Source organism: Condylostylus longicornis, unplaced genomic scaffold (assembly GCF_029603195.1).
Source record: "Condylostylus longicornis isolate FDR11 unplaced genomic scaffold, ASM2960319v2 ptg000018l, whole genome shotgun sequence".
In the NCBI taxonomy this organism is placed as follows: domain Eukaryota; kingdom Metazoa; phylum Arthropoda; class Insecta; order Diptera; family Dolichopodidae; genus Condylostylus; species Condylostylus longicornis.
The window spans coordinates 135,707-161,930 of NW_026577987.1; the positions used below are offsets into that span (position 1 = coordinate 135,707).

The 26,224-nt window shown below is 29.4% G+C and overlaps 1 protein-coding gene across 1 annotated transcript in view; it reads right to left on the reverse strand.

Moving 5' to 3' along the window:
- Positions 1-3,034, reverse strand: part of LOC129606243 (tubulin beta-3 chain) — a 112,968-nt gene extending 109,934 nt beyond the window's left edge. The window contains exon 1 of the mRNA XM_055516448.1: positions 2,981-3,034. The gene's annotated coding sequence lies outside the window, so the exon portion shown is untranslated. The remainder of the gene's footprint in view (positions 1-2,980) is intronic.
- Between the last annotated feature and the right edge of the window lie 23,190 nt (positions 3,035-26,224).

Below are 26,224 nucleotides of genomic sequence, written 5' to 3' on the forward strand. Positions count from 1 at the left end.
AACATCTTTTTAGTTTTTAGTTTATTAATTTTTTAATGCTTGTTAATTTTTAATTTTACTTGTTATAAATTTTTTTGTTATGAGCAAATGGGCTCTCTATGAGATTGATAATAAAATAAATAAATAAATAAATGTCACCCAGTGTAACATAATACTCGTATATCAAGCTCTTTTTAAGGATTTTCACTGCTCCAGGACCCGTTACAATCCATCCAAAGACTGTTTTTTTATCAGTAACATCTGATCCTAATATAAAATCAATTTTCGCCTGTTTTTCAAATTTAGGGTCGGCTAACTCTATGTTCTTTTGCTTTGATGTAATTGTTATGAATCTGCTTTTGCGCAGATTCCAGTTATTATGGTATCAATTTTTGTTCTTTTGAGTTGCAATTGATTTCCAACTTCCTTTGGTAAAAACGACGACTGCGACTCTTGATCTATTAGGGCTCGCAATGGTGTATTTTTAATGCATACATTTGCTGTAGGTAATAAAACTGCTGTTGTATGTTTGCCCACCTGAATTACTAGGTTTATTATGTGTTTTTACTCTGCTTTCATCATGTAACAGACTATGATGATTTTTGCTGCATTTAATGCAAGTGTTCTTTAAAATGTACTAGTTTCTCAAATGATTGCTGCTGAGACAGTTTGAGCATAAGTTGCGCCTTCTTGCTGCTCCCTATTTTTGAGTAATACTCATGTCTTTCAATTTTTGACATGAGTACATTGTGTGCTACTCTTCACAAATTGGTTATTCTTTTACCTTCATCACGCTGTGGTACATTACGTTTTGGTTTTGTTGGCGGACCCTCCAAAGCTTCTAACGTCTGAAACCTTGTTTCCAGAAACTGTAACATAGATGTCACTTCAGGGATTTCCTTGGGGATTGCCTGTTGTTCGTGGCCCCAGGACTATATTTCAATACCTAGATTTTTTATAGCACAAAGGCATTTTGTAGTGCCCAACATGTTTTTATTTTTTTATTTTATTTTATTTTATTTTATTCTCAGTAGAGCAATAATAGCTCGTATAGAGTATATGTTTTAACAATTTACAGTATATTAAGTTTATGTAAATAATATCAAGTTAAACTGTCAATATTCAAATGATAGAAAAATGATAATCATAGTAAATTGTAATATATAAATTATGTAGTAACAAATTCAAAATTTAAAAAAGAAAAAATATGCCTATAGTATATTTATTTATAATTTCATCACAAATTTCACAAATAGCTATGTACTCAGTCTTAATTCATTATATCAAAATAGCAATGAGAAATCAAATATAATAACAATAGAAGAAAGAAAGTGCAAAAGAAAAAAAAAAAAAAATATATATATATACATATATGTATACAATCGTATATGTTATATAATATAAATATTCAAAATTATCAGTATTTCTCCATTAACATATTCTTGCATTTTTGTTTAAACTGGTTTCTATTCAGCTGTTTTACATGAGCAGGTAGATCATTGTATGCTTTAATTGCTGTTTTCATTATTGATTCTAAACCATTCAAGTTTTTAGTGATAGGAAACCGTAAGTGACTAGCATATCTAGTTGGATAATCATGTATTTGATTACTACTTACAATAATTGAATTTGATTTAATAAGATTTGCGTTCATGTTGTAAATTTGAAGCATCTGCATTAAGTTTGTTTGACCCAGCCGATGTTTCATTATTTAAAGGAGGTAGATATAGCAGCTTATTCATATATGTTGAGAGCAGTATTCCTGTGTTGTTATACCTGGCTCTTATTAATTCCCAAGCAGTAACGTAATTTTCGTTACCTACTAGCGGAGGTTTTATTAAGTACATTGGCTCTGGCGACAGTAGACTTTTAAGGTACTGAAATTTTTCCGTTATCCAATTGGCTATTTGAATGTATAAGCGAATTGAATAGGTTAAAAAAGTTAGTTTATGAGTTTATGAAGTTGAAAGCTATGTTTGGTATGTTAATTTTCGGTAGTTTTACTTGGTTTTCTTGTGTTTTTGTAGATTCACCAGATTGAATTTGCTTCTGCGTATGCTCGCTTATTCATGCGACGTTTTCCCGATGTTTCTGTTCTACTTTTTCGAAATGCTCATATTTTAGTTATTCTGATTCTTGTTCGTTTTCGGCATGGGAAATGATGTCATTTGTCCTAATGATATCTTTCCAATATGTGGTCAATATTTCAAGATACTGCATGCACGCTGTGGCAGAGTCCTTTTGTGGCAGCGTTCGTCTACCTTAAACTCGCTAAAACCTTTTAATTTTATTATGCTGCTTTCTGTAACGCTGCTGTTGCTCTATGTCTATCAAGTCATCAGCTTCTTCATTATTAAGTTAATATTAAGTTTGACAAATTAGAATTTTAATTTTAGTAATTTAAGTAAATGGGGAAATAATAATAAGAAATTTAGAATTCACAATAATATTGTTGTTACACAACAGTATGCATTCACATTTATAAACATGTCGCACGTATTTTATCGTTCGTATCATTCTTGAACTTTGCTAACTACACAATTTATTAACAAGGTTTTTAAAAATCAGAACGTCTAATATGTGCATCTCTTGATCTTTGAAGTTGAAATAAAATCACATATTAGAAAATTTCATATCAAAATTGAAAATAAAGTTATTGAGTTAATTTTTTTCTGATTACACGTTCATTAATTTATAATATATAATTTTAAAACTTTTTGAATAATAACTAAGATTAAAACTTAAATATATCATCCAAAAATCGAAAAACGCATCTAAAATTTAATGTGAATTGAAAAAAGATCTGACCTAAAACAGTGATTGTTAACTTTAGAAAAAAATCCGAAGTTTATAAAAATCTTACAAGATATTGTCGGTTGATAGAGGTTAACTAATAGAAGTCCCTAGTGCTAATCGCACTAATTTCAAATATTTTTGAAAACATTAAAACGAAATTAACATGTTGCGTTACAAGATTACAAAAAATACAAAAAATACTTACGTTGGATTCCATCGTGCGACCCATGAGCAAATCTAAAAGGTTCGAAGAGTCGGCGCTCACCTGTGAGCGACTTTTTTTATCTATTCTTTTTAAAAAAAAACTTGTGTATTACTTTTAAGTTATGATGATTCACGCACGAATTATATTTGTTTGCTGATTTTATTTATTTTGCAGAAAATGTATAGCAAAGCAATAACATTAAGAATAAATTATATATAAATGTATGTTATCGTTTCTACTGCGTAACAGTCTTATTAAACTTACAAGAAAATAAAATGAACACGAAAAATAAAAAAGTTCTGCAACAAATTTATAATCTGTGTTTTCTTTTTGTCTATGCTATCTTTTGATATACATATATCTGTGTTTCCTCTTTGTCTATGTTTTTTTAATAACTTGTTTACTCTAATAAAGATTTGTTAAACTAATTTTCTTTTTACCATGTAACTTTGAATACAGTTAGAAATTATTTATTTATTGATGTTAAGCTCAAACATTTTACAGAACACACATATGTATATATATATATATATTTAAAAACTGTAACAAATAATTGTTAGCTTAAACATTAACTTTTAAAATTATGCAATACAAGAAGTTATTAGTGCCTAAACTTCATTAAATAAAATGAACAATGAAAAATTAAAACAAAAATTAAAAGAAACAATACTTAACTATAAGTAAATAGAAGTTTTTTCATCATCATTTAATCATAAGTAATCTGGTTGATTACAATCAAATAGAAGCCTTATTGAAAAATAAAAATGTCAATTAAGTAATTGAAGCTTGTTGTAGATACGGAGATGGGTTACAGGAATATTATAATGAATCACGGTTGGAATGGCATACATATGAAAATGAGCAAACCATACCAATTAAAGTTATGGTAAGAAATCTTTATCGTAGGTTCGGATTCTTCATTCAAAGATTCGGACATACACAAAAAATTTGGAAAGGAGAACCGAACTGTATGAAATGGGCAGGCAAACACCTTACTGCGGATTGTACCAAACCAAAAAGCACTGTTGCAAAATGTTCAAATTCCCTGGAGGCACATCCAGCGAACTATAGGGAATGTCTTGTGGCTAACGAGCTGCAGAAGCGGAGGCAACAATCAAAAGAAAGGCTCTAGCCAAATACCGAAGCGTTTCACTTCCAGTATGGTGTCCAAAGGTGTATCTTATAAAATGCCCTGCAAACGAAAAGCAATATCTTACCAGTTACTGCCAAAAAAATGCTAACGCACGTTCTTTTTTTTTTAGTTACTGAGAGGAAGGGTGACGAATCTCAAAAGACACTGCCAGACGAAAAGCAGGAGGGTGGAACTTTAATCCACTAAAAAACACCTTCCTCAAAATAAATTATAAAACTAGTCGGAAACGACTAACCATGAATTTTGCTCTAACCTTTTTGATTATTTACAAGCTTTTACAAGCGTATTAAGTTCTCATTGTTCCAGATAAAAACATTAAACTAACTCGAGAGGTCTTGCTTTTTAATTTCGTATGTGACACTTAGGATCGTGAGATCCCTGTGTATATCGGCATTACGGACATACCAAGCGGCGTTCACAATGTCCCGTAATACTCTATTTTGAAATCTTTAAATATATTAGATATGAGTCTGCGCAGCGTAGTCCCATACTGAATACCGTAAGCCCAGGCTTAAATATTTGACTATATATCAAAACTTTGTTGTATATTGTCAATTTAGAACGCCTCCCCAAAATTGCGATAACTGCTGTTTGATCAGCCAATGTAGCTGTTGTCACTCTTTCCGATTCAGGAATATCACACGTGTATAGCAAGTACAATATCGGGCCCAATATACTCCCCTGTGGTACCCCCGACTTGATATCTCTAAGCGAAGAGTACTCCTCTTCCTGCATAACTCGAAATACCCTATTAGTCAGGCAAGATTCGAGCAGGTCAACATACTGCCTTGGTAGTAATTGCCTAAGTTTTTCTATTAATCCACAATGCCAAACCTTATCGAAGGCCTGGGCTACGTCCAAAAATATGAAACAACATATTGTTTTTTCTTCCAGTGAATTTTCTATTAGGTCAGTTATTCTATGAATCTGATCTATGGTTGAGTGGTTCCGACGAAAACCGAATTGATGATTCGGCATTAACCCTTTACTTTCAATTATAAGCTGAAATCTTCTCAATAAAAGTTTCTCTAGCAGTTTTGAAATTATCGGCAACAATGAGATTGGTCTATAAGAAGTCGCCCTGTCTATAGGTTTGCCAGGTTTGTGCAGCATGATTATCTCTGCAACTTTCCAAATTTCATGCACGTAATTAAACCTTATACACGCATTTATTAAGCGCGTAAACATCGTTATACCCCTTTTGGGTAATTTGTTCAAAATATCGGCCGTTATTAGGTCAAATCCCGCGGCTTTTGTAGATTTAAGAATCCTGATTTCCTCTATAACATCCCTTTCTTTGAAAATTGGAACAGTCACGCTATCCTCCACAAAAGCAGATTCCTCATTTTCATACCCGCCGAGACAGTTATGCGGACAGAATATATCGTCAAAATGATCCGCAAACGCATTTGCCTTGTCCTTGTCAGTTTTTGCCCACGTTCCATCTTTGTTTTTAACAGCAGCGAAATGTTTGATTGATTGTCACACGTCGTCAAATTTTGAGCATAATCGAATCCTCTTTGTATTTTCTAATACAGCGTCTTAGTTGCTGCGATTCACAATTATATCTGGTTTTATCAGTAGAATCACCCGTTTGCTGCCAGCTTTTTCTCGCCCGCCTGCTTCGTCTTACTTTTGCTAGTATATGTGGGGGATAGTTAATGTCTGCCCTTCTAATAACATTAATTTTGGAACTATTCCAAGCCGCATTTTGAATAATTTTAGTAAAGTTTTCGGCCTCCTCATCTATGTTGGATGCTGGGTCGTTCTTGTTCTTTTCCTTATATCTGTTTGTCGTTCAATCTCTAAGCGAAATCTTTTTCAATCTGTAGTTCCATTTGTCAGTGCAGGTTTTGCTCTTTTCATAACTATATTTTCCTTAAGTTTTTTAAATCTGGGTTGACAATATAAAGCAGCCACTCTAAATTTTTGCTTAGTCGAAGTGATCTGAACTGCTGTCATTTGCATTCCCTCGGTTTGCATCTGGTGCTGATCGCAATGTACTATATTTTCTTTTATTCGCCGTTCCGCCGTTTTCGCAATATTTCCAGGGTGATTCGAGTTGTAAATTCTATAACCTGGAAACCGAATCCTGCTTCTTAAAGTCATATGTGTTTCATTTACGAGGCACACGTATATATTCTGTGAACGTAGAAAAACTTCAAGCATGTCCTTTTTATTTGCAATACAATTGCAATTCCATGTTGCTATTTTAAAATTACCTCGTGCCAGATCTTTTGGTACTCGATTTTTTCTCTTCCCTCTCTAAAATACTCAATCTCTAAGAGATCTTGTCCATCATATCTAGCATGTTCTGCATCATACTTGGCATTTTATACAAAACATACACATCACTGGCTCTTGCTTTATTGCTCATGCCACCGTAATCAGTTTTCACTTGGAAAACGTCCTTGCATGTTACATCTTTTGAGGCTATTCTCGAGGTGAATTGCTTCAATAGCCGGTCAGAATTCTTCTCCAAGTTATTGTTGTTGTTCTTATTTCTGCGCCTTTGCAGTTCCTTAACTACAAGGCATCCTTTATAGTTTGCTGGGTGGGCCGCCAAGCAATTGGAACACTTTGCTGCAGTACTCTTTGGCTTACTACAATCTGATGTTAAGTGCTTGCCTGCACATTTAACACAATTTGGTTCTCTTTGGCAAAATTTTTGTGTATGCCCATACCTTTGACACCTTTTACACTGCGGAATGGTCCTATCCTTTCGAAGTACCAATCAGACATATTTCCGAAGTTTCTATAGAATGGTCTCACAGGCTCCAGTAATTATTATACAACAACAAAAGACGCAGGGTATAATTCAATCGGTTTATACTTACTGAAACGTTTTTACTTGTTTTAATTTTATTGGTTACTTCTAAGATCTTGTAACCCCTAGAGCTTAAATCTTCTGTTATATCTTCCGGTTTACAACTGGGGTGAAGATTTCTTACCATGACTTTTATTGGTTTGGCCTGCTTGTTTTCATAGGTATGCTATTCTAGTCCAGATCCATTCATGGCTCTGGTAAGATTCATGTAATCCATTTCGGAATTTACGATAAGCTTAAATTGATTGTTTTTCATCATTTTAACCTTATAATTAATGTCATTATTTTTTAATGTTGACTCTCTTTGATTATAATCAACTACATTACTTATGACTACTGGAGACGGCCTAGAGTTTTTCGTGACATCGCTTCGACTTTTAGAACCAAGAACATCCGCTTTCTCCGCGTTGATCATCACCTGGACCACTTCCGGGGATGATTCCGTTTATCTTTTTTTACTGGATCGCTTTTGCTTTAGGATTCAATCTGTTTCTCTGGCGAGTTCTTCCTCATCTGTTGAGTAGGCGTCCAAGATTGAGCTCACCTTCTTTGCTTGTGATGCAGCGTCTTTTTCTTTATGACTACTATCATTAGACTTATTGTTTGTAATTTGCACATGTTCCTCTTTTTTTAGCTTCTCATCCTCAGCCCTCAGTTAAAGAACCTCGTTTTTCAAAAGTACAGAGCTGTTCTAGTTTGCGAATCCTTTTATGTATGTCAGCATTCTGATCATCACTTTTTTTGGCCTGAACTTTACTCATATTTATATAATTATTGGTCTGTGGAGCTTGAGTGTTCGGTAGTCCACCTTTTATATTTTTATTTTTTTCCAAATCTGCACATCAGATGTAAGTGGTGAACGCCGGGTTTTCGCGTTCCTCCTGAACGGATCAATCAAATGCAATAAATGGCTCTCCCCAGAATCCGCAGAGCCGACCTCCGCAGAGGTCGAATAGAAACGTATATGACATCAAGAACTAATTTTCAGATTCGTGGGTATAAAATTTGCAGCACACCCCACCAATATTGGAAAAGGAGGAGCTATGATCAGAATTAAGGAAAGTGATATAGTCAGAAGAGATGCAAATGACTACAGTTGAAATCATTTTAACTAAACAAAAGTTCAAAGTGGCTGCACTATACTGTCAACCAAAGTTCAAAATAACCAAAGAATCTTTAAAGCTGATTTGAAAACTTCGACCATAGGAAAGGAGCTCAAGGATGCGCTTAGAGAATTTGGGTGCATTTTTGACTTCCAGTCAAACGATCAGAATAAATGTTCAGATCTAATAGACTTCTTTATTACCAAGAAATTTGCAGAAAACTTCATTGATGTCTACTTCATTACGTGCCAGGCATTTGAAAAGTTATTTGGAGAATTATGCTACACAAGCTTAATAGATCAGTAAACGGAGCAGCTTCTTACAGACCAATCTCGTTGTTGCTGATAATTTCGAAAAATTACTGCTAAAAAGACTTCAACCAATAATTGAACGTGGAGATTTGATCCCGAATCATCAGTTCGGCTTTCGAAGAAAACAACGATAGATCAAATTTATCGAATTTCTGTAATAATAGAAAATTCTCTAGAAGAAAAACATATATTCTCTGCAATATTTTTAGACGTAGCCGAAGCTTTTGAAAAGGTTTGGCAACATGGGTTAATAAATAAACTCAAAAAATTACTGCCGAAGTAGTAATATCAACTACTCGAATCGTACCTTACTCATAGGGTATTTTGATTTAAACAAGAAGAAGAATATTCTTCGGTGAGAGATATTGGCTCACAGGGAAATATATTGGGACCAATATTGTACTTATTGTATACTTGGGTTATTCCAGAAATATAAATTGTGGCAAAGGCAACATTTGCAGATGATCCATCAATATTTGCAATTGGAAAAAATCTAAATGAGTCAATTAATAAATTACAGCGATCCAGTAATGAAATCACGAGAAGGACTAAAAAATGGAACATAAAACTTAACGAGGTCAAATCCAAATGCAAATTCAGCGAAATACCTGGGTACCACGTTAGATGCGAACCTCAAATGGAAGGAACACATAAAGAAGAAAAGATCTCATCTAGAAGATGTTGAATTATTAAAAATGCTTTTTATATTTTAATTCATTTCTTATTATTAATTACTAATTAGATGTTTATCATACAAAGTCTTATTATGTACTGTTCTTATAATCTATACAGAGGTACCTGTTTATGCTATGTATATATATATAAGTACATAGGTAATTATAATGTTTATGATCTGTAGTACAGGAGCGTGTATGATAAATGGAAATCAACATAACATGTTCCCCTTTCAAATAATTGATTTATTTATTTTTTTTTTAATATTTTACGAAAGTATTTTACAATATCTGTATAAGCATTTAATTATGCAAATATAAAATCAAATTATTAATTCATTTTTAATTACATAAATATGCATAACCTTGTTTTTATTTTTATTTCTATTAACATTAGTATTTGTATTTTTATTTTGAATGTCACCTCAAAGTCTGTTATTTTATTATTGTTTTTAAACTTTTTAAACTTTATTTTCTTATTGTTTTCAATATTGAAGTTTAAAATCTTATCGGTTCTTTAATAGTACGTCCATATCGCGTAATGTATTTACCTTCTTCCCTTTCAGGAGAAGAAAATACCTCTTCATTATTTTTATCATTATCAAAGTTCTTTGGAATATCACTACAAGGTGTTTCTAACAGATGTTCCCTATTTCTTCTATATGTATTGCCCTCATTATCTTTAACTATATATGAACGAGGTTCCTTACATTGTTCAATAACCCTTCCAGGATACCAAACAGATGTTGGATGTTTTTTATAAAAAATGTTTTGTCCTGACTTCAAATTACTCAACGATTTTACATTACGATCGTAATAATATTTCATTTTTCTTTGTTTGTTGTTTATCAAATCTTCACAAATCTTAGCGTCAATCGTATTAGGCTTCAGGGCATCCCGAAGAGTTGGCAACTTTGTTCGTAGTTTTCTTGACATTAGAAGTTCCGCTGGGGAAGGACATCCATTTTTTGTGGTAGTGCGGTATTGTAATAATGCGATATAAGGATCAGTTTTACTGTCATTACTTTTTTGTAAAAGTGTTTTAATTGTTCCAATTGATCTTTCCGCTAGGCCGTTAGATTGAGGATAGTAAGGACTCGAAGTATTATGATCTATATCCCAAGAAATTGAAAATTCTTTGAATTCTTTTGAATTGAAAGGCGGGCCATTATCTGATATCATAACTTTTGGAATGCCATGTCTGGCGAAAATAGATTTAAGATGGTGAATAATTCTTTTGGCTGTAAAGCCCGTATTTAGTAAAGCAATTTCAATATATGTAGAAAAATAATCTACAACTAATAGGTACTTTTGTTTATTATAATCGAAAATATCAATTCCAACCTTATACCACGGAATAGCTTCTATTTTATGTGGTATTATTGGTTGCCTTTGATTTGACTTTCTGTATCGTATACAAATTTCACAATTAGACACAACGTTTTGAATATCATTGTTCATGCTCGGCCAAAAAACACTATTCCTAGCTAAATTTTTGCACCTTGCAATGCCTAAATGACCTTCATGAACACGTGACAAAATATCCTTTCTCAGGCTTGTAGGAATCACAAGACTGTTGCATTTAAATATTAAATTATCAACTATTGTTAATTCATCTTTAAATTTAAAATATGGGCGAATTTCATATGGCAAATTCCTGATTTTATCTGGCCAGCCCCGAAAAATATATGTTTTTATTTTTGATAAGACAGAATCATTTTTTGTTGCTTCTCGAATTTGGCAAAGTTTTGACTCACTGACCGACAATGATGCAATTAATAAATTGCAACACAAATTGGTTTCTTCTTCAATTTGTTCATCAACAAAAGTTGATAATGCTGCACGTGAAAGTGTATCGGCTATGAACATTTTTTTTCCGGGCTTATATGTTACCTCTAAATCATAAGAAGCTAATTTTAACATAATTCGTTGTAAAATTGCCGGAACCTTATAAAAAGGTTTTGAAAAAATAGGTACCAAAGGTTTATGATCGGTCTCAACTTTAACCGAATGACCATAAACAAATTGGTGAAATTTGACACACCCAAATAGAATAGCAAAAAGTTCTTTTTGAATTTGTGCATAACGTTGTTGGGTTTCTGTAAGACTTGCAGAAGCATATGCAATTGGTCTACCATTTTGTAGTAAAACTGCACCGACTGCATCCTTAGATGCATCTGTACTAAGAACAATTGGTTGATTTGAATCATAATATGAAAGAGTTGGTGCATTTGTTAAAATATTTTTTAAATTATTAAATTCTTTTTCGTGAACCTCAGACCAATTCCAAACTGTTTGCTTTTTTAGTAGAGATCTTAAATTACTTGTAACAGAAGATAAATTTTCAATAAACGACCCCAAGTATGTTACCATACCAAGAAATCGTTGCAAATCTGGCAAATTTTTTGGTCTACACATTTTGCAAATAGCTTCTATTTTCGAGGGGTCTGGTCTCATTCCTTTGCCATTAAAAATATGTCCCATATATGTAATTTCTTGAACACCAAATTTTGACTTTGATTTATTAAATTTTAGCCCTACTTGCCTTGCTCTGTTTAACACTTTTATTAATGTCACATTATGTTCATTTTCATTTGACCCATATATCAAAAAATCATCTATGTAAATTATTAAATTAGGTATATCCCCAAAAAGATTAATCATTGTAGCATGAAAAATTTCAGGAGCTACTTTAACTCCGAATGGTAGACGCAAAAAACGAAATTTACCCATAGGCGTTATGAATGTACACAGTTTAGACGAATAATCATCTAATGGAATTGCCCAAAAGCCCGATGTTGCATCCAGACTTGTGAAAATTCGAGCATTATTTAATTTAGAAATAATATCGTCAATTTTTGGAAATTGGTAAAAAGAACGCACTAGCACATTATTTAAATTACGAGGGTCTAAACAGATTCGAATATCTCCTGAACGTTTTTTTACTGTAACAATAGGACTTACCCATTCGGTAGGTTCATCTGTCTTTTTGATTATGTTTAAGTCTTCAAGTCTTTTTAATTCATATTTTAATGGTTCCATCAATTTGAAAGGGACAGTTCTAGGTGCGACAACAACAGGCTGAGCATCCTGTTTGACTTTGAAGTGACACTTTGTTTGTAAACATCCTATACCTTCAAATAAATCTTTATAATTTTTTAAAAAGTTACATTTTTCGTTTGGAATTGTTAAATTATTTATATCTATTGGTTGTGTGACTATCCTTTTAATTAAATTCATTTCAATACAAGTTGCTAAACCTAAAATTGTTTGACATTCTATATTCATGATATAAAATAATATTAAGTATTCTTTGTTATTGTACACACATTTAATTTCATATGTGCCTATTATTGGCAAGGATTGTTTACCAAAAGTACAAATTTTTTTATTTGTTTGTTTTATTTTTTTGTGATTTAGATTTAATTTTTCAAAGTTAGAAAGACTAATAATATTTGCTTGCGCACCTGAATCTAATAAGCAATTTATTTCAATATTTTTGACACAAATTTTTACATACCAATTACAAGTACTATTACTATTTGAACCATTAGAAGTTGATTGTATACCACCTAAAAATAACGACTGGATCTCATTAGAAGACTGCGGTTGTAATGTTCTTATTTGACTTGACTTGCACATCGAAGCAAAATGATTTTTTTTTTTGCATTTATGGCATACCATACCTATAGCTGGACATCGAAATCGGTGAAGTTGACCACACTTCGAACAAATATTTTCCTGTTTACCTTTAATTTGTTTGGTTGACTGATTAAAAAAATTGTTGACTGGTTTTTTATTGTATGACTTATTGGTTTGAGTAGAATTTTTAAATTTCATATTTTGTACTGCACCCACAACAAGAGAGTCTGATGAATTGCTTTGAATTTGCCTTGAGTGAACTCTAGTTAGTACGGCGCTTTTAGCAATTTCTACGGCTTTGTCTAAACTAATATTTCCTTCGCTTAATAATTTTTCCTTTATTTGAATATTTTGTTGACTAAGGCCACATACAAATATATCTCGAACTAAACTTTCACGTAAGGTGCCAAATTCACAGTTAAGACTTAAATTTTTTAATCCCGTAATATAATCCTCAATAGATTCCGTTGGTTTTTGCGCACATGTGAAGAATTTGTGCCTTTCAATAGCTAGATTTATTTTTGGAAGAAAATATTTTTCAAATTTTTTAATTAGATCTTCATATTTAATTTTGTCTACATCTTCATTAAACGAACTAAATATTTTAAGAGCGCCGTGACCCATACAGTGCAGTAAAATTGCGACCGTTTTTTCATTAGAATAACTTTCTACCCCAGTTGCTCGACAATAAATTTTAAATTGGGTGTACCAATCTTTCCATGCCATTGGTAAATTTGTCGACTCGAAATTTAGAGGTGGCATCATGAACTGTGGCGAAGAAGTATATGATGGAGACGGGACAGACATTATTTCACTTTCGGATTCTGATTTTTTCATTATTTAATATATTTATATATTTTTTTTTTTATTTTTAAAAATTTTTTTTTTAATGCAAAATTAGTAAGTATTTTGATGTATATTAACTACTCGTATTAAATTTTTATTCAATATTTGTCTTCTGCTAAGTTATATTTTTTTTTTTTTGATTTAATATAAACACGTGCTTTAGCTTTAAAATTTTTCTAAGCGTGTCTAAAAAGGTTTTTATACTTTTAGTAATTTTAGAATTATAAATTTTAATTTTTTTTTTTATTATTTTTTTTTTTAATTAGACCATAATTCCAAAATTTGACTTTAGTTTAAAAAAAAAATTTTTTTTTTATTTCGATATTATTATTCTTCGCTTTACTTCTGACACCATGTTGAATTATTAAAAATGCTTTTTATATTTTAATTCATTTCTTATTATTAATTACTAATTAGATGTTTATCATACAAAGTCTTATTATGTACTGTTCTTATAATCTATACAGAGGTACCTGTTTATGCTATGTATATATATATAAGTACATAGGTAATTATAATGTTTATGATCTGTAGTACAGGAGCGTGTATGATAAATGGAAATCAACATAACAGAAGAAAAATATAGAGAATTCAAATGGCTTCTGGGAAGGGGAAAATTAGTTTATCTCAACATATCAACGTCAAAACTATTTTAGCTAAATGTTTTTTATCTGGAACAACAAGTACCTAGTACGACGTTTTGGCAGAACACAAGCGAATGGAATTTTAAAAAAATAAATGATTAGCCGTTTTCAACTAGTTTAATTCATTAAATGTGGTGGTCGTTTTTAGTGGGTTAGAGAAAAATTAATAACAAATTCGCGACATCACGTCTTTTATCCAGTCTTTTATTCCAAACAGATATTTGAGTAAACTCAAGCCTGCTAACATGTATATTGTAAAAGGGTGACCCTACTTGCAAAGCATATTCAAGATGAGGACGGACAAGGCATGAGTAGAGGGATTTTAAGACATAAGGATTACTAAACTGCTATCGAAGCAAATACTATAATTCAATCGACTCTTTTAGGAACTTCGGCATTTAAGGTATGGTTTGTTAAAAATGGCCGTTTTGTCCTACATTTATTTTAACTACTTTTTAAGTAATTACTAAAACACCCTTATAAAAGCGGTTTAGATACATTATAAAAATTTTTATTTCAAAATTTATATGTCATCAGCATATATTAATACTTCACTGTGCGCCAACATGGAAACAAAATCATTAACTGAAGTTATGAACAACAGTGGACCTAAGTGGCTAACCTCTGGAACACTAGAATTGCTGAATAAAAGAGGACTGAGTCCTCTTTTATTCAGCATTAAAAAGTCCTACCAGACAAGTGTGATTCTATCCAGCCTAGGAAGTTAACAAGGAATCCTAAAAGTTTAAATTTCAAAATAATTACTTCATGTGGTAAAATGTCAAAAGCCTTGGTCAAGTCTGTCTAAATTACGTCTGTCTGATACCCATTTTCCATATTATTTGGAAAAACTGTCGTGGTTTCCACCATGTTAGTCACCGTTAGCTTCTTGTTCAAGAAGCCAGCTGACACTTTCTAATTAATGTTAACTCAAAAACCTTGGGAATTGCATTTATTGTTATCTTTCATTAAAAGAAATTTGAAAAAGCTTGACGTTTCGGAAATATGTGCTGCCAAAAATGCGACTTTTATAAATTTGGAGAAATAAAAACTGGCGAGAGGGTGGAGTTGGAAAAAATTTTTTATTGGTATTTAAAGCTAGAAAAGATTCAGACTTCTACCTATTTTATTCTATAACCGATATCAAAAACTTGAAAAGGAACGGGCTTTAGGTAACGGTTAGTTTTAGATAACGGGAAGCTATAAGTATTTATATAGGTTATAAATAAGCACTTATTTTTAAAATTTTTGAAGAGTCCTAAAAAAATTAAATGCAAATAAATGTAAGATAAAATAATCAACATCATTAGCATCATTTTTAATCATCCATCAACATCATTTTTAAAATTGTTTCAATATTTTTCAAAGTCCTCAAAATATTAAAATTTAATGAAATTTATAAAAAAAATGTAAACATTTTATTTTTCTACTTTTCAGCTTTTTATATGGGAAATTTCTACTTTTTAGTTTTAAAGAAAAATATACTGAAAATTACAAAATATATAAAAATATTCAAGTAGATACAAAAACCAAATTTTACAATTATAGTTGATGACTTGAACCAATATTTTTTTTAAATAACTGAAAAATAAAGATTTCACTTAAAAAAATTTAATAAAAAGCGTTTTTCTATGTGCGTATATTTATGAAAAATACAAACACAAATATAAATATTTTTGTTAGAAACCATCACCATACCATACTAGTAATAAATATATAATTCAAAATAGATCCTAAATCAGAAAAATATTTTTCAACCGCAGAATATTTTGTGACAAAATTTGTAAAGGTATTTTTAGGATAGTTATCAATGTACCGAATGTTATCAACATTTATTTGAGAAAGAGTAAGATTCGGCGGAAACATTACAAAAAATTTGGAAATAGTTTAGCAATTATTAGTTGTATTCCCACCGAACTTCAAAAAGGATATCACTTTTCCTCTTATGATTTATGAACTTCCAAAAAACTTTGGAAGTTCATAAACCATAAAAAACTTTAAAGATATACTGATCATAACGTTCTTTTATTGCCAATTTAGAGTGATTATATGACAATTGGAAATTGTCATAGTCCCTGGCGTCTTTAGTGGAGTGATTTCGCCACAGTTTAGTCTTTTTTTTTGCGGAGCCCCTTATCCCTGTGAAAACCATCGAGGGTCAGAAATAGTATCTTTAGATTTGACCACCAAAATAAGCAGTGCAAACGCAGCAAAAAAGAAAAACTCACTCGTCATATACGCGATATCAGTAAAGTTAAAAACTCAAGAGAAATCGTAATTATAACCAATTATGTCATCAGCTATTGAAGAAGGTACAGTAACTCTGAAAGGCTTATATTTGGACTTGTATTTCAAGCTTCTTGGAGTGATATTAGCTACGGTTACATTATCGTACTTTAATTTGCTATTTAATTACAACTTAAGGGTGCTTACTGTGGTAGTCGTTATCAATTTTAAAAAGAATAGCATCGAACATCGAGGTTAAGAGTTGAGGGAAGATCTTGCGGCTGGTTACTAAAAAGGCCTGATGCAGGTATTGCAAGTTTAGGGAGTTACACTAAAAATGTTAGAACAAGACTCAGAACAAGTTAGCTCATCCTGCAAAGATGTACCTTTGCTAAAAGTTGGCTTGAAAATGGCAGGCCATGGAGTAACAATTGAAAAAACCTGTAACTCCATGTTTCGCTGGTCTAGTCTTGATACATATCTTGATACACAATTTTTTCACGTCGCGGTTTAGAGAACTATCTGATTCCTCCAGAGACTCCACGCCCGAGCTCTTGGAGGACATAAGTTTTCGAAATTTATCGTTGAAGGATAACTCCAGTCTTCCTTATAAAAGCTCTACTGATGATGACTACTGGTTTCTGGGTAGTTGGCTTCAAGTATAGTTGAGGACTTCGTGATCCTTGGCAATTTCATTAAAAGATGCCGAATTACTTCTTACCACTTCCATAAATTCCGTACCCAGTCCCATATACTAATCTTTTTGCTTATTGAGGGATACAGTAAAAAATTTATAATTGTTTAGGTATTATTTTTCTTTTTAATTTTTTTTTTGTATTTATTTTAGTTAAAGAGTTTTGGCACTTTGTGAAATTTCAGTGACGAGAATATCTCAGCAGTGGTAGGATTTTTTTTTTGTTCAGAAATATTATTTACCGACATCTATGAGCTTTTAAAATTTCACATTCATTCAGGTTGACGTATAGAAGAATATTTAGATATTATATTGAGGCAAGAATTACTGTCCTTTGTTTTTGCTTTAAAATAAATAGTTTGCGATAAACAAAATAACTCAAAAATGTAAATATGAAATACTTGATTCTAAAACTTTATATACTTTTCACGCTCTTATCTATAAAAGATTATGAAAAAATATCAAATGGAAGAAATTTCATTTGCAATTTTCCAATAAAATTTTGAGTTTGCCTTAACTATAGCAAAAGAGTATCAAGGATCACATAAATTATTTTCTTGTTTCTGCATAATCATATCTGAAAAATAATTTTGTAATTTTGATTAGATTATTTGAATAAAGAAATAAATTTTCCTAGCTTTTAAATGAGAAGGGAAAAGGTTCAAAGTCGATCTCTTAATCTATAAGCCTATAAAATAGTTTCTGAAAATAGGTTTGTCTCATAGTTTGGAAAACTTTTTTTTACGTATAGATGACTCTGTTGAATCTAAAAATCGAATAAAGTAAAAAAATTATTTAAATGCAATTTTATCAGAAAAAACTTATCAGAAATGAAAAAGTCATACAAAAAAATGTTTTATAGAAATTCATACAAAAAAACGCGAACATTTTATTTTTCTACTTTTCAGCTTTTTAAATTCTACTTTTCAGTTTTTTTGGATGGGAAATTTTTACTTTTCAGTTTTTAAGAAAAATATACTGAAAATTACAAAATATATGAAAATATTCAAGTAGGTACAAAAACCAAATATTAAAATTATAATTTCTGACGCGAACCAATATTCTTTTTAAAAACTGGAAAATAGAAATTTCCCTTAAAAACATTCAATAAAAATTGTTTTTTTGTGTGCGTATATTTATGAAAAACACGAAAAGAAATGCGAATATTTTTGTTAGAAATACACATCGTCACATACTGGTAATAAATAAGTATATAATTCAAAAATTTTTAAAAATAAATCTTTTCGATTTGTAAATAATTTATTTTGTTCATAAAATGTGTACATAATAATGCAGTCAGTACTTTTAATAATAAAAATAAAATAAAAAAATATATAGTCTTCTTTTGAAAAGAAATGTTGAAAATCAAATCATATGAAATGAATAATTTCAAGATTTTAAAAATTTTTAAATTTTTTAAAAATTTTTGGATTGTATATTTATTATAACAACTAACAAAAATGTTTCTAACAAAAATATTTATGTATATTTATACGCTTTTTTAAAAATTATATTTTATACGCTTAAAAAAATTTATTTAAGGGAAATTTTTATTTTTCAGTTTTTTAGAAAAAATATTGGTTCAAGTCATCAACTATAATTGTAATATTTGGTTTTTGTATTTACTTCAATATTTTTATATATTTTGTAATTTTCAGTATATTTTTCTTTAAAACTAAAAAGTAGAAATTTCCCATATAAAAAGCTGAAAAGTAGAAAAATAAAATGTTTACATTTTTTTTATAAATTTCATTAAATTTTAATATTTTGAGGACTTTGAAAAATATTGAAACAATTTTAAAAATGATGTTGATGGATGATTAAAAATGATGCTAATGATGTTGATTATTTTATCTTACATTTATTTGCATTTAATTTCTTTAGGACTCTTCAAAAATTTTAAAAATAAGTGCTTATTTATAACCTATATAAATACTTATAGCTTCCCGTTATCTAAAACTAACCGTTACCTAAAGCCCGTTCCTTTTCAAGTTTTTGATATCGGTTATAGAATAAAATAGGTTATAGAAGTCTGAACCTTTTCTAGATACCAATAAAATATTTTTTCCAACTCCACCCCCTCGCCAGTTTTTATTTCTCCAAATTTATAAAAGTCGCATTTTTGGCAGCACATATCTCCGAAACGAAAAGCTTTTCAAATTTCTATGAATGAAAGCTAACAAAAAATAACTCAATCAATCCTTCAAATCGAGCATTATGTTAACGCTTCTAGTTTTTTTTAAAAGCAGTATTCTCACTTGGAAAATTGTTATTTTACAAACCATTTAAAGTTTCAACTAAATTTTTTATTTTTGTTAGCTATTTTTATTAAGAAACCCTTTCGATTTGTAAATAATCTATTTTATTCATAAAAAACAAATATCTATATGTGAGAGTCTACACATACTATGACAAAATGTGTACATTTTAACGCAGGCAGTACTTTTAACAACAAAAAAATCATAGTGTTCTTTTGAATAAAATGATTTTAGGATTTTAAAAATTTTTGAATTGTATATTTATTATAAGTATGCAGTGATGTGTATTTCTAACAAATCGTGTTTGTACTTTTCATAAAATATACGCACACATAAAAACGCTTTTTATTAAATTTTTTTAAGGGAAGTCAGAAATTATAAATTTCTAAGTCTATAATAATAGTTTCTGGAGATGCCAAATGCACATATAACAAAGTTGGGTTAAACTAATGGTTTACTACATTACTACATTATTAAAATTACTTTTATTCATACACGAAACTATTTCATTGAGAATTGCATATATTTTGAATGAGCGATTTATTCAGTCTCTGAAATAAAGCAAAAGAAAAATAAAAGAGGTATTAACATAATGCTCGATTTTAATGGTTACTTGCGTGAGTTAAGAAAAATAATTATATTTTTAAGTGAGATTGAATTTACCGTTAGTTTTCTGCGTTTATAGGAATTTAAAAAAACTTGCAGTTTCGGAAATATAAGGGTTCAAAAATTCAAATTTTACAAATTTCAAAAGGCGATAACTTGAGAAAAAAGGGAGTGAGAGTGGGAGTGGAGGTAGAAAAGAATTTTCTTCTAACGCAAAGAATTATTTAATAGTGTCTAAAAGCTGTTAGTTTCAAACTTTTACAACCTAGGTTCTAGAAGAAAAACGATATCAAATATGTATTTGGAAAAAACGTATTTGGGGGAGTTTATAGAAAATTTTTTTTTTTACGGAAATATGTTTCTAATAAAGATCTATACATATTACATATAAAATTTCAGCTTTCTAACTTTAAGGGTGTAGAAGTTTTATAAACATGTCGAAGAACGAACGGACGGACGAACAAACAGAGTAAAATTAATAAGCACTTTCTTTCAAAAATTTTTTGAAAAAAGGAGGAGCTGAAAAGTAGAAAAATAAAATGTTCACGGTTTTTTTATAATCTAAACAGTATGAACTTGTAAACTTAAATCTAACTCAAGCTTACAAGCCTAAAAGATGGTTTTCGGTAGTCTAAAATCGCGCTCGTAGTAATTCATAAATAACGGGTACAAGTGAACTAAAAATTACCTAAAATCGAAAGAGCATTTATTCATAATACCTAAAATTTTGTTTCGTAGCCTCTTACATTGATAGTTTAAGAAAGTGCCAAACTAAATTATTGATTAACTTATAAAAAATTGCACTTCTGGATTCGAAAAGTTTAGCTTTGTTTGATCAGCCTAATCCACTCCAGTATCGTTCATACTAAAGAAAGAATATCGTTTCTTTTCCTCAATAATTAAAATGGTTTTAGCCCTATTATAAGTAATGTCCTATTTCATGTGATGTTTTAATGAAAGAATTTAACATTTTCCAAAATTTAATCTTAACTTGTTTTTTTTTCTAACAAAACCCCATTTTTGTAAATCCAAATAACTTTACCACCAAGTCTTTTTAGGTTTGCCTAAATTCGATGCTAATATTATGATCGTTATAAATTTTACTTTTATTAAACATAAATAAACTTTTCTCGGTGAAACTTCATTTTATAAAAAATTTTCTCTTTAAAATTTCCGTCAAGCTTCTGTATGAGTAGAAAGCTTTTTAAGAAGCAATATTTATGCTTATAACTGATTTCGTTTAAAAGAAAAACCGGAAATAAGCAACGAAACTCATACAATTACCGATCTAACATTTTGATTAAGATAATAATTTCTTAGCAAACGAAAAATTCTGATGCAACTATTTTGAATTCGCTTTTGAAGAATTACTTCCAATTTTCATATAGCAAGTCAAATTATCACACTTTTATATAAATCAGATTAAAATCGAAAATCCTAATCCCTCATTGAAGCAAACTACAATAATTTTTTTAACATCTTTAATTTCATTATGTTTAGCGAAAATTATAGAAAGCGTTAGTAGTTTTCATCTTCAAATTGCTTTTACTTTCTTCATTTGCAAAACAAGTCAACAGTTATAGTACACACAGTTATAGTATAGTATACTTTCAAACATGAAATGAGAATGTACCGAAGAAAAATTTGAAAAGTCCCACTGATTTTTATTAGCAACAAGGTGAGACAAAAACAAGTTGAAATTTCAACCCTTTCTATATATCTATAAAGCTATACTTTATAAATTTTATAAAACTCAAATTTGCGCACTTATATAAAAAATCATCTATTCAAAAGAAATTAAATGATTTTTTCTCAATAAAACAGTACTCAAATATTCTGATCTACGAAACGCGCCTTTTTTGATGATAAGATTTTAGTGGCAAAGTTTATTATTATTTATCATTTTTGAGTATTTTACAAATATTTCGGATTTTCAATTATTTTAAAAAGTCCCTTCGCCTATATTTGTCAGGTTAATAGATTATTTATTTTTGAAATTAATTAAACCTAAAAATTATCTGATCATTTTAAAATAAATTTTATTTGTTATTAAAAATATTTTTACCATTATTGTAAAAAAGACAACAAGGTATTTTAAAAATAAATATTATATAAATTTGCACTTGAAAAGTTTTCTGGGACATAAAGCATTTTGTTTTAAAGATAAAAACAACTTAACTTTATTTTGCGGCCAATTTCCAAAATAAAAATTGCCAAAATGTCAGGTAAAGATTGTATTTATTTGCTGCTGAATTTTAATTCATGCAGTAAATTAATCTACAATCATGTAGATTTTTAAGTCCAGAAGATGGTCTTTATCAACACCATGATTGCAATTGTTATTATCTTTGTGAACTAGAAAATGCTGATGCGTTAAAAGTTAAGTGTCAATAAGAACGTGATTTATTTAAAATGAACAAATTAATGGTGGTGTATCATTTTCTAAATGGAAATGTACAACTAAAAATGATTCACTTATACCAAAATTGTTCAATAAAAACTAATGGTAAATTATTTCCACATATTGATCCAAATTATTTTTGTGCTTGCTTTGAAACACGCAATAAAATGGAAATGTGACAAAGGTCGCGTTTTTGTCAATGACAATGAATACTTTGGCTGTGTTACATTGGATTTAGGAAATTTGAGGATTTAAAATGATAATTTAAATTGCTTGATTACAATTGTGGAAATTTGGTTCTAAATTACAATAAAAGACAGAGTTTGGGGTGAATTTAAAATAATTCAGTAAGTCTTATTCGTGGTAGAATAATTATTTCACTATACATAGAAACTTTCGAAATAAATCCACACTGACCAAATTGAATAAAATAATATTAAGATAGTTAAACTACGATATACACGGTCAAATAAACAACATTTTGCTATGCAAAATGTAGCGTTCAACATCAATTATTTCGATAATAAGTTCTTTATCTTAAAATTGCAATAGTAGAAGTTATTCATACGACCTTTTCATTCATATTCATATGTTTTAAGAATCATTCTGACTTAAAGTTCTTAGAATTTTTATTCATAAAGATATCTCAAAGTCGGTTACGATCAATTCTATGAGTGTTTGCCTTTTCAATATATTTTATTAGAGATCGTGATATTATTACGTTTTGTATTACGAATAAGAATTTTCTAGGTAAATAAACTTTATTAGGATTAACTATCATGTTCTTAAGAGAATATATGTAGGTATTACAATAAAAAATTGAACGTCTCAAATCATTTAGTAAATAAACTATAATTTAGTTACTTTTAAATCTGATAATCTGGCATATGAATGTAAAAAGTAAAAACGCTATTATTAAAGATAAGATTGTGAAGGCATAGGTAAAAAAAGAGTGGAAAAAGAAAAAAATTAAATTAATTTTTTGTACAAATTGGAAAATCATTTATGAGTACGTTAATCTTAACAAGTGCCGATTTTATCATAGAGGAACTGATTTTTAAGTATGTGTGCAAAATACAAAAATCTTAATATTTAACAAAAATTTTTTGGAATTTTGGATAACATACACTTATGCAAGAATTAATTAAAATTCTAATTGTTAGAATGTTATAAAAGTTTTATCTTTGAGATTTAAAAAAATTGTTATATTTTTGTTTTCTTGTTTACTGTTGATAAGCTGCAAATTTAATTGACATTCAATTGAAAAAGTTTAAAACAAAAATTAGTATAAAATCCCTTTTAAAAACATTTAATTCAATCACATTCCATTTCGGTATAGCGAAATAAAGATCAATTTAAGAAAATCACATTTGGAATAAATTATTTTCTTTTGCACAATTTGTATAGGATTATTAAAAGCAGAATTATGTGTAATTAAAAAATTAGAAAATTTTTAGTAAAATACAAATTCAATATTTTTATTATTGTATATACGCAGATTTAAAATGGTGTTTATCAATTTTTGTTATAATCGCAATTTGTGCAGCAACAGTTAATTCATACACTTGTCCAGGTGAAGGAATTTGGCCTCATGAAACGAGTATTAACCATTTCTATTCATGTTTAAGTTCTGGAGAACAAGGTGTTGAAGTCAAATGTTTAGGAGATACAGGATTTTTGAGAAATGATAAACACACTGGTTGTATACCTTTTAGCGAATGGGAATGTACACATAAAGGTGGTGAAAATCCACCAGATTGTAGAAATAATCATGGAATTTTAAACCCGCATTTAAATCCAAATAATTATTGGGTATGCCCGGAACCAGATTTACCACCAATTAAGATGACATGTGATGATGGTTATCTTTTTGCTGATACCGATGATTTCCATGGTTGTGTACCATTTGGTGAATGGAAATGTTCTGATACCGATCGCTATTAAAATTTTAAGTTTTCTTGTTTTTGTTTTCTAAAAAGAAAAAGTGACGAATTTTAGAAAAAGTTCAATTAAAAAATTAAAATTATTGGTTGTATATACTAAATGTTTTTGATCAGTTCATTTAATTAATTTTAAATTTAACCTAAATTTACGAAAATTGTAAATTTAATGTGACATGTAAAAATTTTTACAAGTACCTACAATGTTCTCTTTTAAATTTCGAAATAGCGTTGTTAGTATCGACAGCAAGTATAACGTAATATTACTGCACGAAATTAAATAATTTCGATGTTCCAATGTCTTGATAAGCTCGTTATAGTATCGAGAAATATATCCTGAAATATATCCGAATATTTATTTTGAAATTAAATTTGAACATTTTTACTTTAAGCACAATATATTTATTTTATGTTCCCAGAAACATGTTATTATTAATATATTAATTTAACTAGTGTCTGATACTATTTTCAATTTCATAATTAAAATAAATTTTGGAAAGACACACAACCATAAGACAAGTTCTATATACCTGTTCTTATATACAAGAAGTATACGAATGTATGTATTTATTCAGTAATATATAATTTTATTGTCTGATCGCTACATAATGATATGTATGTACATATTTAGAACAGAATTTCTACTTCGTTTCAAATATTAATAAAGTTTGATGAACTGAAATGCTTAATTATATAATTAATGCAATCTATTGCTTTCTATTTCATAGTATTGTGAAGAATACATGATTCATTGTCTTGAATAAATAAATTAATTATTCTTAATATGTACATATATATATTTTCAAAGAAATTTTTAACAAATTTCTGGATAAGATAAAAAGAAATGAAATTTTGGTGGTTTGTTGTACCGTTTAATTCTTACTTATACCCACCGAAATCCGAAAACTGTAACAACTTTTGCGCTGTAGGCGACCTAGTGAGCTGGGATAGGACTAATTTGCTGTTCTCTGCACTTTACATTTTTAAAAAATTTTCAAAATTAACTGAAATTTGCTTCAAAAATTGGCCGAGCATTGAAAAATTGACCTGCGAATCGCGCCATGTTCTAATATTTTAAAAATTTTTAGATTTAAATATGTAAATTTAACCAAAGAAAGGAATAACATTATATGTATGTGCCTATATACAAAAAAATATATTATAAGTCAGAATTTTAGGAGATTTTGCAATTTGCAAAATAGGTATATGTATATATTTTTGACATTTCTTAAATGAAAGTGAAATTATTTACCCAAATAGTATTAAAAAATACGTTTATTAAATGCGTAGATAGTTGGTTTTAAATAGATTACCGAATTCAATCCATTTTATAAATGGTTAAACATTAATAACTGACTTCTGTAGTAATTTGCATTTTGTTTTTCATACAACAATGCTAGATTGGATATTTGTAATGAATAAAATTTTATAATCTTTGAAAAATAATCTATATGCATATGATAATGAAATAAATATTTTGGGTGACGGGTCTTCATTAATAAATCGCTACTTAATTCAATATATAAAATTTGAAATTTTACTTAATAGTTTATTTAATTTTACAAAATTGTAAAACTATATACAATTATTTGTGGTAGGTAAAGAGTAAACGTTAGAGAATGAGTTGCAATAAATAAAGCAAGAATTCAACAAACATATTAAACAATAAGGAATCTCAAAATTTATACAACGAAAATTGTATAGATTGTTTCAAATTAGCGTCTTAAATAAGGTACATGATTATATGTCTACTAAACCTTACAAACTAATTATTACCGACCTCATTGTATACAATATGGTAGGTTATGTGATGGCACCAAATTTTGTCGAGTTTTCAGTGGGAACTCACTTCTCCATAGTAGGGGAGCGTAAATAAATTCCTTTTAGAGAGACGTCGGTCTTTCGGTCTGTCGGTCTGT